General features: G+C 34.5%; 1 protein-coding gene across 1 annotated transcript in view; it reads right to left on the bottom strand.

Moving 5' to 3' along the window:
• LOC121001571 (zinc finger protein 260-like) overlaps nt 1-1,673 on the bottom strand; it is a 79,343-nt gene extending 77,670 nt beyond the window's left edge. Inside the window, exon 1 of the mRNA XM_040432716.1 lies at nt 1,540-1,673. The gene's annotated coding sequence lies outside the window, so the exon portion shown is untranslated. The remainder of the gene's footprint in view (nt 1-1,539) is intronic.
• Between the last annotated feature and the right edge of the window lie 14,945 nt (nt 1,674-16,618).

Below are 16,618 nucleotides of genomic sequence, written 5' to 3'. Positions count from 1 at the left end.
GTATCCTGTGTACTTACCTGACACTGGAGCCGGGGGGAGGAGTCCGGGGGCCACAGTCATATATATGTGTGTATCCTGTGTACTTACCTGACACTGGGGCCGGACGGAGGAGTCCGGGGGCCACAGTCATATATATGTGTGTATCCTGTGTACTTACCTGACACTGGAGCCGGAGGGAGGAGTCCGGAGGCCACAGTCATATATATGTGTGTATCCTGTGTACTTACCTGACACTGGAGCCGGGGGGAGGAGTCCGGGGACCACAGTCATATATATGTGTGTATCCTGTGTACTTACCTGACACTGGAGCCGGGGGGAGGAGTCCGGGGGCCACAGTCATATATATGTGTGTATCCTGTGTACTTACCTGACGGGGGGAGGAGTCCGGGGGCCACAGTCATATATATGTGTGTATCCTGTGTACTTACCTGACACTGGAGCCGGAGGGAGGAGTCCGGGGGCCACAGTCATATATATGTGTGTATCCTGTGTACTTACCTGACACTGGAGCCGGGGGGAGGAGTCCGGGGGCCACAGTCATATATATGTGTGTATCCTGTGTACTTACCTGACACTGGAGCCGGAGGGAGGAGTCCGGGGGCCACAGTCATATATATGTGTGTATCCTGTGTACTTACCTGACACTGGAGCAGGGGGGAGGAGTCCGGGGGCCACAGTCATATATATGTGTGTATCCTGTGTAATTACCTGACACTGGAGCCGGGGGGAGGAGTCCGGGGGCCACAGTCATATATATGTGTGTATCCTGTGTACTTACCTGACACTGGAGCCGGAGGGAGGAGTCCGGGGGCCACAGTCATATATATGTGTGTATCCTGTGTAATTACCTGACACTGGAGCCGGGGGGAGGAGTCCGGGGGCCACAGTCATATATATGTGTGTATCCTGTGTAATTACCTGACACTGGAGCCGGGGGGAGGAGTCCGGGGGCCACAGTCATATATATGTGTGTATCCTGTGTACTTACCTGACACTGGAGCCGGAGGGAGGAGTCCGGGGGCCACAGTCATATATATGTGTGTATCCTGTGTACTTACCTGACACTGGAGCCGGAGGGAGGAGTCCGGGGGCCACAGTCATATATATGTGTGTATCCTGTGTACTTACCTGACACTGGAGCCGGGGGGAGGAGTCCGGGGGCCCCAGTCATATATATGTGTGTATCCTGTGTACTTACCTGACACTGGAGCCGGAGGGAGGAGTCCGGGGGCCACAGTCATATATATGTGTGTATCCTGTGTACTTACCTGACACTGGAGCAGGGGGGAGGAGTCCGGGGGCCACAGTCATATATATGTGTGTATCCTGTGTACTTACCTGACACTGGAGCCGGGGGGAGGAGTCCGGGGGCCACAGTCATATATATGTGTGTATCCTGTGTACTTACCTGACACTGGAGCCGGAGGGAGGAGTCCGGGGGCCACAGTCATATATATGTGTGTATCCTGTGAACTTACCTGACGGGGGGAGGAGTCCGGGGGCCACAGTCATATATATGTGTGTATCCTGTGTACTTACCTGACACTGGAGCCGGAGGGAGGAGTCCGGGGGCCACAGTCATATATATGTGTGTATCCTGTGTACTGATAACAGCGCCAGTGACCAGGACCTGCAAAGTGTCTGCTACAGGCAAGAGCTGCAGGACCTGTGATGACGTCATTGTCATGTGATCAGTGACGGAGGGGACGGAGCTCAGCAGTTTAGTGTTGTGGTGGTAAAGGACCTTTGAAGATGTCATTATCACGTGAGCAGGGGGCGGAGCTCAGCAGTGGTGAGCGTGAGGAACCTTGGGAGTTGTAGTCCTCTCCTCCTCTGCCTCCTCCTGTAAACAGGGCTGGGACAAGGTCCACCACCAACAGAGGCTGAGCTGCCCCATCCAGAATCCCATCAGACCTCAGATTAGACGGGAAAGAATATTATCTTTATTTAAGAACTATCTTACTTCACTTCAGGGCAGACTCTCACGCTCTATCCCTGCTGGGGCCTGGGCTGGGTCGTGACACAGTGCTGTGCTGCTGCCCGCGCTGCTCCTGGTCTCCAGAGGGCGCACATGTGACCTTACTGCGTACAGCGCGTCAGGTGAAAGTGCGCGCTGTACGCAGCCAGTAAGCGCCGACTGAGCAGACAGCAGAGACCAGAGCAGCGGAGCGGCCGAGCCAGGAGGCGGAGCAGGGAGTGAGCACGTAAGTCAGTGCAGTGCTCACTACTCCCTCCGTCCTCCAGGCAGCGCGGCCGGCAGCAGTAGCGACGGCCGCCCAGAGGCTGGAGTCGGCCCTGCCTGTAAATGTCCTTTAATATCACATAATAACGGGCTGTACATGCTGGGAGTTGTAGTCCTCTCTTATACCCCCTGCTATGATGTCCTCTGAATCTGGGCCGATACAGTGAGCGTTACCTTCCCACTCCTGATGTGGCCTGCTACCCAGGAATGGGGGGCGCGCACGTAGCAGTGACGTCACCGCAACCAACTGCGCAGGGAGCGCCTCCGCGGATCATCTCATCATACAAGACCCGAGTCAGGAGAGTATTATATATATACTGGATCTACAGGGGAGAATTATATATATACTGGATCTACAGGGGAGAATTATATATATACTGGATCTACAGAGGAGAATTATATATATACTGGATCTACAGGAGAGAATTATATATATACTGTATCTACAGAGGAGAATTATATATATACTGGATCTACAGGGGAGAATTATATATATACTGGATCTACAGAGGAGAATTATATATATACTGGATCTACAGGGGAGAATTATATATATACTGGATCTACAGAGGAGAATTATATATATACTGGAACTACAGAGGAGAATTATATATATATACTGGAACTACAGAGGAGAATTATATATATATATACTGGATCTACAGGAGAGAATATACTGTATCTACAGAGGAGAATTATATATATATACTGGATCTACAGAGGAGAATTATATATATACTGGAACTACAGAGGAGAATTATATATATATACTGGATCTACAGGGGAGAATTATATATATATACTGGATCTACAGAGGAGAATTATATATATACTGGAACTACAGGGGAGAATTATATATATACTGGAACTACAGGGGAGAATTATATATATACTGGAACTACAGAGGAGAATTATATATATATATACTGGATCTACAGAGGAGAATTATATATATATACTGGAACTACAGAGGAGAATTATATATATACTGGAACTACAGGGGAGAATTATATATATACTGGAACTACAGGGGAGAATTATATATATACTGGAACTACAGGGGAGAATTATATATATACTGGATCTACAGAGGAGAATTATATATATACTGGATCTACAGAGGAGAATTATATATATATATACTGGATCTACAGAGGAGAATTATATATATATACTGGAACTACAGAGGAGAATTATATATATACTGGAACTACAGGGGAGAATTATATATATACTGGAACTACAGGGGAGAATTATATATATACTGGAACTACAGGGGAGAATTATATATATACTGGATCTACAGAGGAGAATTATATATATACTGGATCTACAGAGGAGAATTATATATATACTGGATCTACAGAGGAGAATTATATATATACTGGATCTATAGGGGAGAATTATATATATACTGGATCTACAGAGGAGAATTATATATATATACTGGATCTACAGGGGAGAATTATATATATACTGGATCTACAGAGGAGAATTATATATATATACTGGATCTACAGGGGAGAATTATATATATACTGGATCTACAGAGGAGAATTATATATATATACTGGATCTACAGGGGAGAATTATATATATACTGGATCTACAGGGGAGAATTATATATATATACTGGATCTACAGAGGAGAATTATATATATACTGGATCTACAGAGGAGAATTATATATATACTGGATCTACAGAGGAGAATTATATATATACTGGATCTATAGGGGAGAATTATATATATACTGGATCTACAGGAGAGAATTATATATATACTGGATCTACAGAGGAGAATTATATATATATACTGGATCTACAGGGGAGAATTATATATATACTGGATCTACAGAGGAGAATTATATATATATACTGGATCTACAGGGGAGAATTATATATATACTGGATCTACAAGGGAGAATTATATATATATACTGGATCTACAGAGGAGAATTATATATATACTGGATCTACAGAGGAGAATTATATATATACTGGATCTATAGGGGAGAATTATATATATACTGGATCTACAGGAGAGAATTATATATATATACTGGATCTACAGGGGAGAATTATATATATATACTGGATCTACAGGGGAGAATTATATATATATACTGGATCTACAGAGGAGAATTATATATATACTGGATCTACAGAGGAGAATTATATATATACTGGATCTACAGGGGAGAATTATATATATATACTGGATCTACAGGGGAGAATTATATATATACTGGAACTACAGGGGAGAATTATATATATACTGGAACTACAGAGGAGAATTATATATATACTGGATCTACAGGGGAGAATTATATATATACTGGAACTACAGAGGAGAATTATATATATACTGGATCTACAGAGGAGAATTATATATATATACTGGATCTACAGGGGAGAATTATATATATACTGGAACTACAGGGGAGAATTATATATATACTGGAACTACAGAGGAGAATTATATATATACTGGATCTACAGAGGAGAATTATATATATACTGGAACTACAGAGGAGAATTATATATATACTGGAACTACAGAGGAGAATTATATATATACTGGAACTACTGGGGAGAATTATATATATACTGGAACTACAGGGGATAATTATATATATACTGGATCTACAGGGGAGAATTATATATATACTGGATCTACAGAGGAGAATTATATATATACTGGAACTACTGGGGAGAATTATATATATACTGGATCTACAGGAGAGAATTATATATATACTGGAACTACAGGGGAGAATTATATATATACTGGATCTACAGGAGAGAATTATATATATACTGGAACTACTGGGGAGAATTATATATATACTGGATCTACAGGAGAGAATTATATATATACTGGAACTACAGGGAAGAATTATATATATACTGGATCTACAGGAGAGAATTATATATATACTGGATCTACAGAGGAGAATTATATATATACTGGAACTACAGAGGAGAATTATATATATACTGGATCTACAGGGGAGAATTATATATATATACTGGATCTACAGGGGTGAATTATATATATACTGGATCTACAGGAGAGAATTATATATATACTGGAACTACAGAGGAGAATTATATATATACTGGATCTACAGAGGAGAATTATATATACTGGATCTACAGGGGAGAATTATATATACTGGATCTATAGGGGAGAATTATATATATACTGGATCTACAGGAGAGAATTATATATATACTGGAACTACTGGGGAGAATTATATATATACTGGATCTACAGGAGAGAATTATATATATACTGGAACTACAGGGGAGAATTATATATATACTGGATCTACAGGAGAGAATTATATATATACTGGATCTACAGGAGAGAATTATATATATACTGGAACTACAGAGGAGAATTATATATATACTGGATCTACAGAGGAGAATTATATATACTGGATCTACAGGGGAGAATTATATATACTGGATCTACAGGGGAGAATTATATATACTGGATCTATAGGGGAGAATTATATATATACTGGATCTACAGAGGAGAATTATATATATATACTGGATCTACAGAGGAGAATTATATATATACTGGATCTACAGGGGAGAATTATATATATATATATATATACTGGATCTACAGGGGAGAATTATATATATACTGGAACTACAGGGGAGAATTATATATATACTGGATCTACAGGGGAGAATTATATATATACTGGATCTACAGGAGAGAATTATATATATACTGGAACTACAGGGGAGAATTATATATATACTGGATCTACAGGAGAGAATTATATATATACTGGATCTACAGGAGAGAATTATATATATACTGGAACTACAGAGGAGAATTATATATATACTGGATCTACAGGGGAGAATTATATATATACTGGAACTACAGAGGAGAATTATATATATACTGGATCTACAGGGGAGAATTATATATATACTGGATCTATAGGGGAGAATTATATATATACTGGAACTACAGAGGAGAATTATATATATACTGGATCTACAGGAGAGAATTATATATATACTGGATCTACAGGGGAGAATTATATATATATACTGGATCTACAGAGGAGAATTATATATATACTGGATCTACAGAGGAGAATTATATATATACTGGATCTACAGAGGAGAATTATATATATACTGGATCTACAGGGGAGAATTATATATATACTGGAACTACAGAGGAGAATTATATATATACTGGATCTACAGGAGAGAATTATATATATACTGGATCTACAGGGGAGAATTATATATATATACTGGATCTACAGAGGAGAATTATATATATACTGGATCTACAGAGGAGAATTATATATATACTGGATCTACAGAGGAGAATTATATATATATATACTGGATCTATAGGGGAGAATTATATATATATATACTGGATCTACAGGGGAGAATTATATATATATACTGGATCTACAGGAGAGAATTATATATATATACTGGATCTACAGAGGAGAAATATATATATACTGGAACTACAGAGGAGAATTATATATATACTGGATCTACAGGGGAGAATTATATATATACTGGAACTACAGAGGAGAATTATATATATACTGGATCTACAGAGGAGAATTATATATATACTGGATCTACAGAGGAGAATTATATATATACTGGAACTACAGAGGAGAATTATATATATACTGGAACTACTGGGGAGAATTATATATATAATGGATCTACAGGAGAGAATTATATATATACTGGAACTACAGGAGAGAATTATATATATACTGGATCTACAGGAGAGAATTATATATATACTGGAACTACAGAGGAGAATTATATATATACTGGATCTACAGGGGAGAATTATATATACTGGATCTATAGGGGAGAATTATATATATACTGGATCTACAGAGGAGAATTATATATATATACTGGATCTACAGAGGAGAATTATATATATACTGGATCTACAGAGGAGAATTATATATATACTGGAACTACAGGGGAGAATTATATATATACTGGATCTACAGAGGAGAATTATATATATACTGGATCTACTGGGGAGAATTATATATATACTGGATCTACAGGAGAGAATTATATATATACTGGATCTACAGAGGAGAATTATATATATACTGGAACTACAGAGGAGAATTATATATATACTGGATCTACAGAGGAGAATTATATATATACTGGATCTACAGAGGAGAATTATATATATACTGGAACTACAGGGGAGAATTATATATATACTGGATCTACAGAGGAGAATTATATATATACTGGAACTACAGGGGAGAATTATATATATATACTGGATCTACAGGAGAGAATTATATATATACTGGATCTACAGAGGAGAATTATATATATACTGGAACTACAGAGGAGAATTATATATATACTGGAACTACAGGGGAGAATTATATATATACTGGATCTACAGAGGAGAATTATATATATATACTGGAACTACTGGGGAGAATTATATATATACTGGAACTACAGAGGAGAATTATATATATATACTGGATCTACAGGGGAGAATTATATATATACTGGATCTACAGGGGAGAATTATATATATACTGGATCTACAGAGGAGAATTATATATATACTGGATCTACAGGGGAGAATTATATATATACTGTAACTACAGAGGAGAATTATATATATACTGGATCTACAGAGGAGAATTATATATATATATACTGGATCTACAGGAGAGAATTATATATATACTGGATCTACAGGGGAGAATTATATATATACTGGAACTACTGGGGAGAATTATATATATATACTGGATCTACAGGAGAGAATTATATATATACTGGATCTACAGAGGAGAATTATATATATACTGGAACTACAGAGGAGAATTATATATATATACTGGATCTACAGAGGAGAATTATATATATATACTGGAACTACTGGGGAGAATTATATATATACTGGATCTACAGGGGAGAATTATATATATACTGGATCTACAGGGGAGAATTATATATATACTGGAACTACAGGGGAGAATTATATATATATACTGGAACTACTGGGGAGAATTATATATATACTGGATCTACAGAGGAGAATTATATATATATACTGGATCTACAAGAGTGAATTATATATATACTGGAACTACAGGGGAGAATTATATATATACTGGATCTACAGAGGAGAATTATATATATACTGGATCTACAGAGGAGAATTATATATATATACTGGATCTACAGGGGAGAATTATATATATACTGGATCTACAGAGGAGAATTATATATATACTGGATCTACAGAGGAGAATTATATATATACTGGATCTACAGGGGAGAATTATATATATACTGTAACTACAGAGGAGAATTATATATATACTGGATCTACAGAGGAGAATTATATATATACTGGATCTACAGGGGAGAATTATATATATACTGGATCTACAGGAGAGAATTATATATATACTGGATCTACAGGGGAGAATTATATATATACTGGAACTACTGGGGAGAATTATATATATATACTGGATCTACAGGAGAGAATTATATATATACTGGATCTACAGAGGAGAATTATATATATACTGGAACTACAGAGGAGAATTATATATATATACTGGATCTACAGAGGAGAATTATATATATATACTGGAACTACTGGGGAGAATTATATATATACTGGATCTACAGGGGAGAATTATATATATACTGGATCTACAGGGGAGAATTATATATATACTGGAACTACAGGGGAGAATTATATATATATACTGGAACTACTGGGGAGAATTATATATATACTGGATCTACAGAGGAGAATTATATATATACTGGATCTACAAGAGTGAATTATATATATACTGGAACTACAGGGGAGAATTATATATATACTGGATCTACAGAGGAGAATTATATATATACTGGATCTACAGAGGAGAATTATATATATATACTGGATCTACAGGGGAGAATTATATATATACTGGATCTACAGAGGAGAATTATATATATATACTGGATCTACAGAGGAGAATTATATATATACTGGATCTACAGAGGAGAATTATATATATACTGGATCTACATAGGAGAATTATATATATACTGGATCTACAAGAGTGAATTATATATATACTGGATCTACAGGGGAGAATTATATATATACTGGATCTACAGGAGAGAATTATATATATACTGGATCTACAAGAGTGAATTATATATATACTGGATCTACAGGGGAGAATTATATATATACTGGATCTACAGAGGAGAATTATATATATACTGGATCTACAGAGGAGAATTATATATATATACTGGATCTACAGGGGAGAATTATATATATACTGGATCTACAGAGGAGAATTATATATATATACTGGATCTACAGAGGAGAATTATATATATACTGGATCTACATAGGAGAATTATATATATACTGGATCTACAGGAGAGAATTATATATATACTGGATCTACAGGGGAGAATTATATATATACTGGAACTACAGGAGAGAATTATATATATACTGGAACTACAGGGGAGAATTATATATATACTGGAACTACAGAGGAGAATTATATATATACTGGATCTACAGGGGAGAATTATATATATATATACTGGAACTACAGGGGAGAATTATATATATACTGGAACTACAGAGGAGAATTATATATATACTGGATCTACAGAGGAGAATTATATATATACTGGAACTACAGGAGAGAATTATATATATACTGGAACTACAGGGGAGAATTATATATATACTGGATCTACAGGGGAGAATTATATATATATATACTGGAACTACAGGGGAGAATTATATATATATTGGATCTACAGAGGAGAATTATATATATACTGGATCTACAGGGGAGAATTATATATATACTGGATCTACAGGGGAGAATTATATATATACTGGATCTACAGAGGAGAATTATATATATATACTGGAACTACAGGGGAGAATTATATATATACTGGAACTACAGGAGAGAATTATATATATACTGGATCTACAGAGGAGAATTATATATATATACTGGAACTACAGGGGAGAATTATATATATATACTGGATCTACAGAGGAGAATTATATATATATATATACTGGAACTACAGGGGAGAATTATATATATACTGGATCTACAGGGGAGAATTATATATATACTGGAACTACAGGGGAGAATTATATATATACTGGAACTACAGAGGAGAATTATATATATACTGGAACTACAGAGGTGAATTATATATATACTGGATCTACAGGGGAGAATTATATATATACTGGATCTACAGGAGAGAATTATATATATACTGGAACTACAGAGGAGAATTATATATATACTGGAACTACAGGGGAGAATTATATATATACTGGATCTACAGGGGAGAATTATATATATACTGGATCTACAGGGGAGAATTATATATATACTGGAACTACAGGAGAGAATTATATATATACTGGATCTACAGGGGAGAATTATATATATACTGGAACTACAGGGGAGAATTATATATATACTGGATCTACAGGGGAGAATTATATATATACTGGATCTACAGGGGAGAATTATATATATACTGGATCTACAGAGGAGAATTATATATATACTGGAACTACAGGGGAGAATTATATATATACTGGATCTACAGGGGAGAATTATATATATACTGGATCTACAGGGGAGAATTATATATATACTGGATCTACAGAGGAGAATTATATATATACTGGAACTACAGGAGAGAATTATATATATACTGGATCTACAGGGGAGAATTATATATATACTGGATCTACGGGGGAGAATTATATATATACTGGATCTACAGGGGAGAATTATATATATACTGGATCTACAGGGGAGAATTATATATATATATACTGGAACTACAGGGGAGAATTATATATATACTGGAACTACAGGGGAGAATTATATATATACTGGAACTACAGGAGAGAATTATATATATACTGGATCTACAGAGGAGAATTATATATATATACTGGAACTACAGGGGAGAATTATATATATATACTGGATCTACAGAGGAGAATTATATATATATATATACTGGATCTACAGGAGAGAATTATATATATACTGGATCTACAGTGGAGAATTATATATATACTGGAACTACAGAGGAGAATTATATATATACTGGATCTACAGAGGAGAATTATATATATACTGGATCTACAGAGGAGAATTATATATATACTGGATCTACAGGAGAGAATTATATATATACTGGATCTACAGAGGAGAATTATATATATATACTGGATCTACAGAGGAGAATTATATATATACTGGATCTACAGAGGAGAATTATATATATACTGGATCTACAGGGGAGAATTATATATATACTGGATCTACAGAGGAGAATTATATATATACTGGATCTACAGGAGAGAATTATATATATACTGGATCTACAGGAGAGAATTATATATATATACTGGATCTACAGGGGAGAATTATATATATACTGGATCTACAGAGGAGAATTATATATATACTGGATCTACAGGGGAGAATTATATATATACTGGATCTACAGGGGAGAATTATATATATACTGGATCTACAGGGGAGAATTATATATACTGGATCTATAGGGGAGAATTATATATATACTGGATCTACAGAGGAGAATTATATATATATACTGGATCTACAGAGGAGAATTATATATATACTGGATCTACAGAGGAGAATTATATATATACTGGAACTACAGGGGAGAATTATATATATACTGGATCTACAGAGGAGAATTATATATATACTGGATCTACTGGGGAGAATTATATATATACTGGATCTACAGGAGAGAATTATATATATACTGGATCTACAGAGGAGAATTATATATATACTGGAACTACAGAGGAGAATTATATATATACTGGATCTACAGAGGAGAATTATATATATACTGGATCTACAGAGGAGAATTATATATATACTGGAACTACAGGGGAGAATTATATATATACTGGATCTACAGAGGAGAATTATATATATACTGGATCTACAGAGGAGAATTATATATATACTGGAACTACAGGGGAGAATTATATATATACTGGAACTACAGGGGAGATTTATATATATACTGGATCTACAGAGGAGAATTATATATATACTGGAACTACAGAGGAGAATTATATATATATACTGGATCTACAGAGGAGAATTATATATATACTGGAACTACAGAGGAGAATTATATATATATATACTGGATCTACAGGGGAGAATTATATATATACTGGATCTACAGGGGAGAATTATATATATACTGGATCTACAGAGGAGAATTATATATATACTGGATCTACAGGAGAGAATTATATATATACTGTATCTACAGAGGAGAATTATATATATATACTGGATCTACAGAGGAGAATTATATATATACTGGAACTACAGAGGAGAATTATATATATATATACTGGATCTACAGAGGAGAATTATATATATATACTGGATCTACAGAGGAGAATTATATATATACTGGAACTACAGAGGAGAATTATATATATATACTGGATCTACAGAGGATATTTATATATATACTGGATCTACAGAGGAGAATTATATATATACTGGATCTACATAGGAGAATTATATATATACTGGATCTACAAGAGTGAATTATATATATACTGGATCTACAGGGGAGAATTATATATATACTGGATCTACAGGAGAGAATTATATATATACTGGATCTACAAGAGTGAATTATATATATACTGGATCTACAGGGGAGAATTATATATATACTGGATCTACAGAGGAGAATTATATATATACTGGATCTACAGAGGAGAATTATATATATATACTGGATCTACAGGGGAGAATTATATATATACTGGATCTACAGAGGAGAATTATATATATATACTGGATCTACAGAGGAGAATTATATATATACAGGATCTACATAGGAGAATTATATATATACTGGATCTACAGGAGAGAATTATATATATACTGGATCTACAGGGGAGAATTATATATATACTGGAACTACAGGAGAGAATTATATATATACTGGAACTACAGGGGAGAATTATATATATACTGGAACTACAGAGGAGAATTATATATATACTGGATCTACAGGGGAGAATTATATATATATATACTGGAACTACAGGGGAGAATTATATATATACTGGAACTACAGAGGAGAATTATATATATACTGGATCTACAGAGGAGAATTATATATATACTGGAACTACAGGAGAGAATTATATATATACTGGAACTACAGGGGAGAATTATATATATACTGGATCTACAGGGGAGAATTATATATATATATACTGGAACTACAGGGGAGAATTATATATATATTGGATCTACAGAGGAGAATTATATATATACTGGATCTACAGGGGAGAATTATATATATACTGGATCTACAGGGGAGAATTATATATATACTGGATCTACAGAGGAGAATTATATATATATACTGGAACTACAGGGGAGAATTATATATATACTGGAACTACAGGAGAGAATTATATATATACTGGATCTACAGAGGAGAATTATATATATATACTGGAACTACAGGGGAGAATTATATATATATACTGGATCTACAGAGGAGAATTATATATATATATATACTGGAACTACAGGGGAGAATTATATATATACTGGATCTACAGGGGAGAATTATATATATACTGGAACTACAGGGGAGAATTATATATATACTGGAACTACAGAGGAGAATTATATATATACTGGAACTACAGAGGTGAATTATATATATACTGGATCTACAGGGGAGAATTATATATATACTGGATCTACAGGAGAGAATTATATATATACTGGAACTACAGAGGAGAATTATATATATACTGGATCTACAGGGGAGAATTATATATATACTGGATCTACAGGGGAGAATTATATATATACTGGAACTACAGGAGAGAATTATATATATACTGGATCTACAGGGGAGAATTATATATATACTGGAACTACAGGGGAGAATTATATATATACTGGATCTACAGGGGAGAATTATATATATACTGGATCTACAGGGGAGAATTATATATATACTGGATCTACAGGGGAGAATTATATATATACTGGATCTACAGGAGAGAATTATATATATACTGGAACTACAGAGGAGAATTATATATATACTGGAACTACAGGGGAGAATTATATATATACTGGATCTACAGGGGAGAATTATATATATACTGGATCTACAGGGGAGAATTATATATATACTGGAACTACAGGAGAGAATTATATATATACTGGATCTACAGGGGAGAATTATATATATACTGGAACTACAGGGGAGAATTATATATATACTGGATCTACAGGGGAGAATTATATATATACTGGATCTACAGGGGAGAATTATATATATACTGGATCTACAGAGGAGAATTATATATATACTGGAACTACAGGGGAGAATTATATATATACTGGATCTACAGGGGAGAATTATATATATACTGGATCTACAGGGGAGAATTATATATATACTGGATCTACAGAGGAGAATTATATATATACTGGAACTACAGGAGAGAATTATATATATACTGGATCTACAGGGGAGAATTATATATATACTGGATCTACGGGGGAGAATTATATATATACTGGATCTACAGGGGAGAATTATATATATACTGGATCTACAGGGGAGAATTATATATATATATACTGGAACTACAGGGGAGAATTATATATATACTGGAACTACAGGGGAGAATTATATATATACTGGAACTACAGGAGAGAATTATATATATATACTGGATCTACAGAGGAGAATTATATATATATATATACTGGATCTACAGGAGAGAATTATATATATATACTGGAACTACAGGGGAGAATTATATATATATACTGGATCTACAGAGGAGAATTATATATATATATATACTGGATCTACAGGAGAGAATTATATATATACTGGATCTACAGTGGAGAATTATATATATACTGGAACTACAGGAGAGAATTATATATATACTGGATCTACAGAGGAGAATTATATATATATACTGGAACTACAGGGGAGAATTATATATATATACTGGATCTACAGAGGAGAATTATATATATATATATACTGGATCTACAGGAGAGAATTATATATATACTGGATCTACAGTGGAGAATTATATATATACTGGAACTACAGGAGAGAATTATATATATACTGGATCTACAGAGGAGAATTATATATATATACTGGATCTACAGAGGAGAATTATATATATACTGGATCTACAGAGGAGAATTATATATATACTGGATCTACAGGGGAGAATTATATATATACTGGATCTACAGAGGAGAATTATATATATACTGGATCTACAGGAGAGAATTATATATATACTGGATCTACAGGAGAGAATTATATATATATACTGGATCTACAGGGGAGAATTATATATATACTGGATCTACAGAGGAGAATTATATATATACTGGATCTACAGGGGAGAATTATATATATACTGGATCTACAGGGGAGAATTATATATATACTGGATCTACAGAGGAGAATTATCTATATATACTGGATCTACAGAGGAGAATTATATATATACTGGATCTACAGAGGAGAATTATATATATACTGGATCTACAGGAGAGAATTATATATATACTGGATCTACAGGAGAGAATTATATATATATACTGGATCTACAGGGGAGAATTATATATATATACTGGATCTACAGAGGAGAATTATATATATACTGGATCTACAGAGGAGAATTATATATATATACTGGATCTACAGAGGAGAATTATATATACACTAGATCTACAGGAGAGAATTATATATATACTGGAACTACAGAGGAGAATTATATATACTGGATCTACAGAGGAGAATTATATATATATATATACTGGATCTACAGGAGAGAATTATATATATACTGGATCTACAGTGGAGAATTATATATATACTGGAACTACAGAGGAGAATTATATATATACTGGATCTACAGAGGAGAATTATATATATACTGGATCTACAGAGGAGAATTATATATATACTGGATCTACAGGAGAGAATTATATATATACTGGATCTACAGAGGAGAATTATATATATATACTGGATCTACAGAGGAGAATTATATATATACTGGATCTACAGAGGAGAATTATATATATACTGGATCTACAGGGGAGAATTATATATATACTGGATCTACAGAGGAGAATTATATATATACTGGATCTACAGGAGAGAATTATATATATACT

This window comes from Bufo bufo, chromosome 5 (assembly GCF_905171765.1).
Source record: "Bufo bufo chromosome 5, aBufBuf1.1, whole genome shotgun sequence".
In the NCBI taxonomy this organism is placed as follows: domain Eukaryota; kingdom Metazoa; phylum Chordata; class Amphibia; order Anura; family Bufonidae; genus Bufo; species Bufo bufo.
The sequence above is the reverse complement of the archived record's forward strand: the minus strand, read 5'-3'. Positions and strand labels throughout refer to the sequence as shown.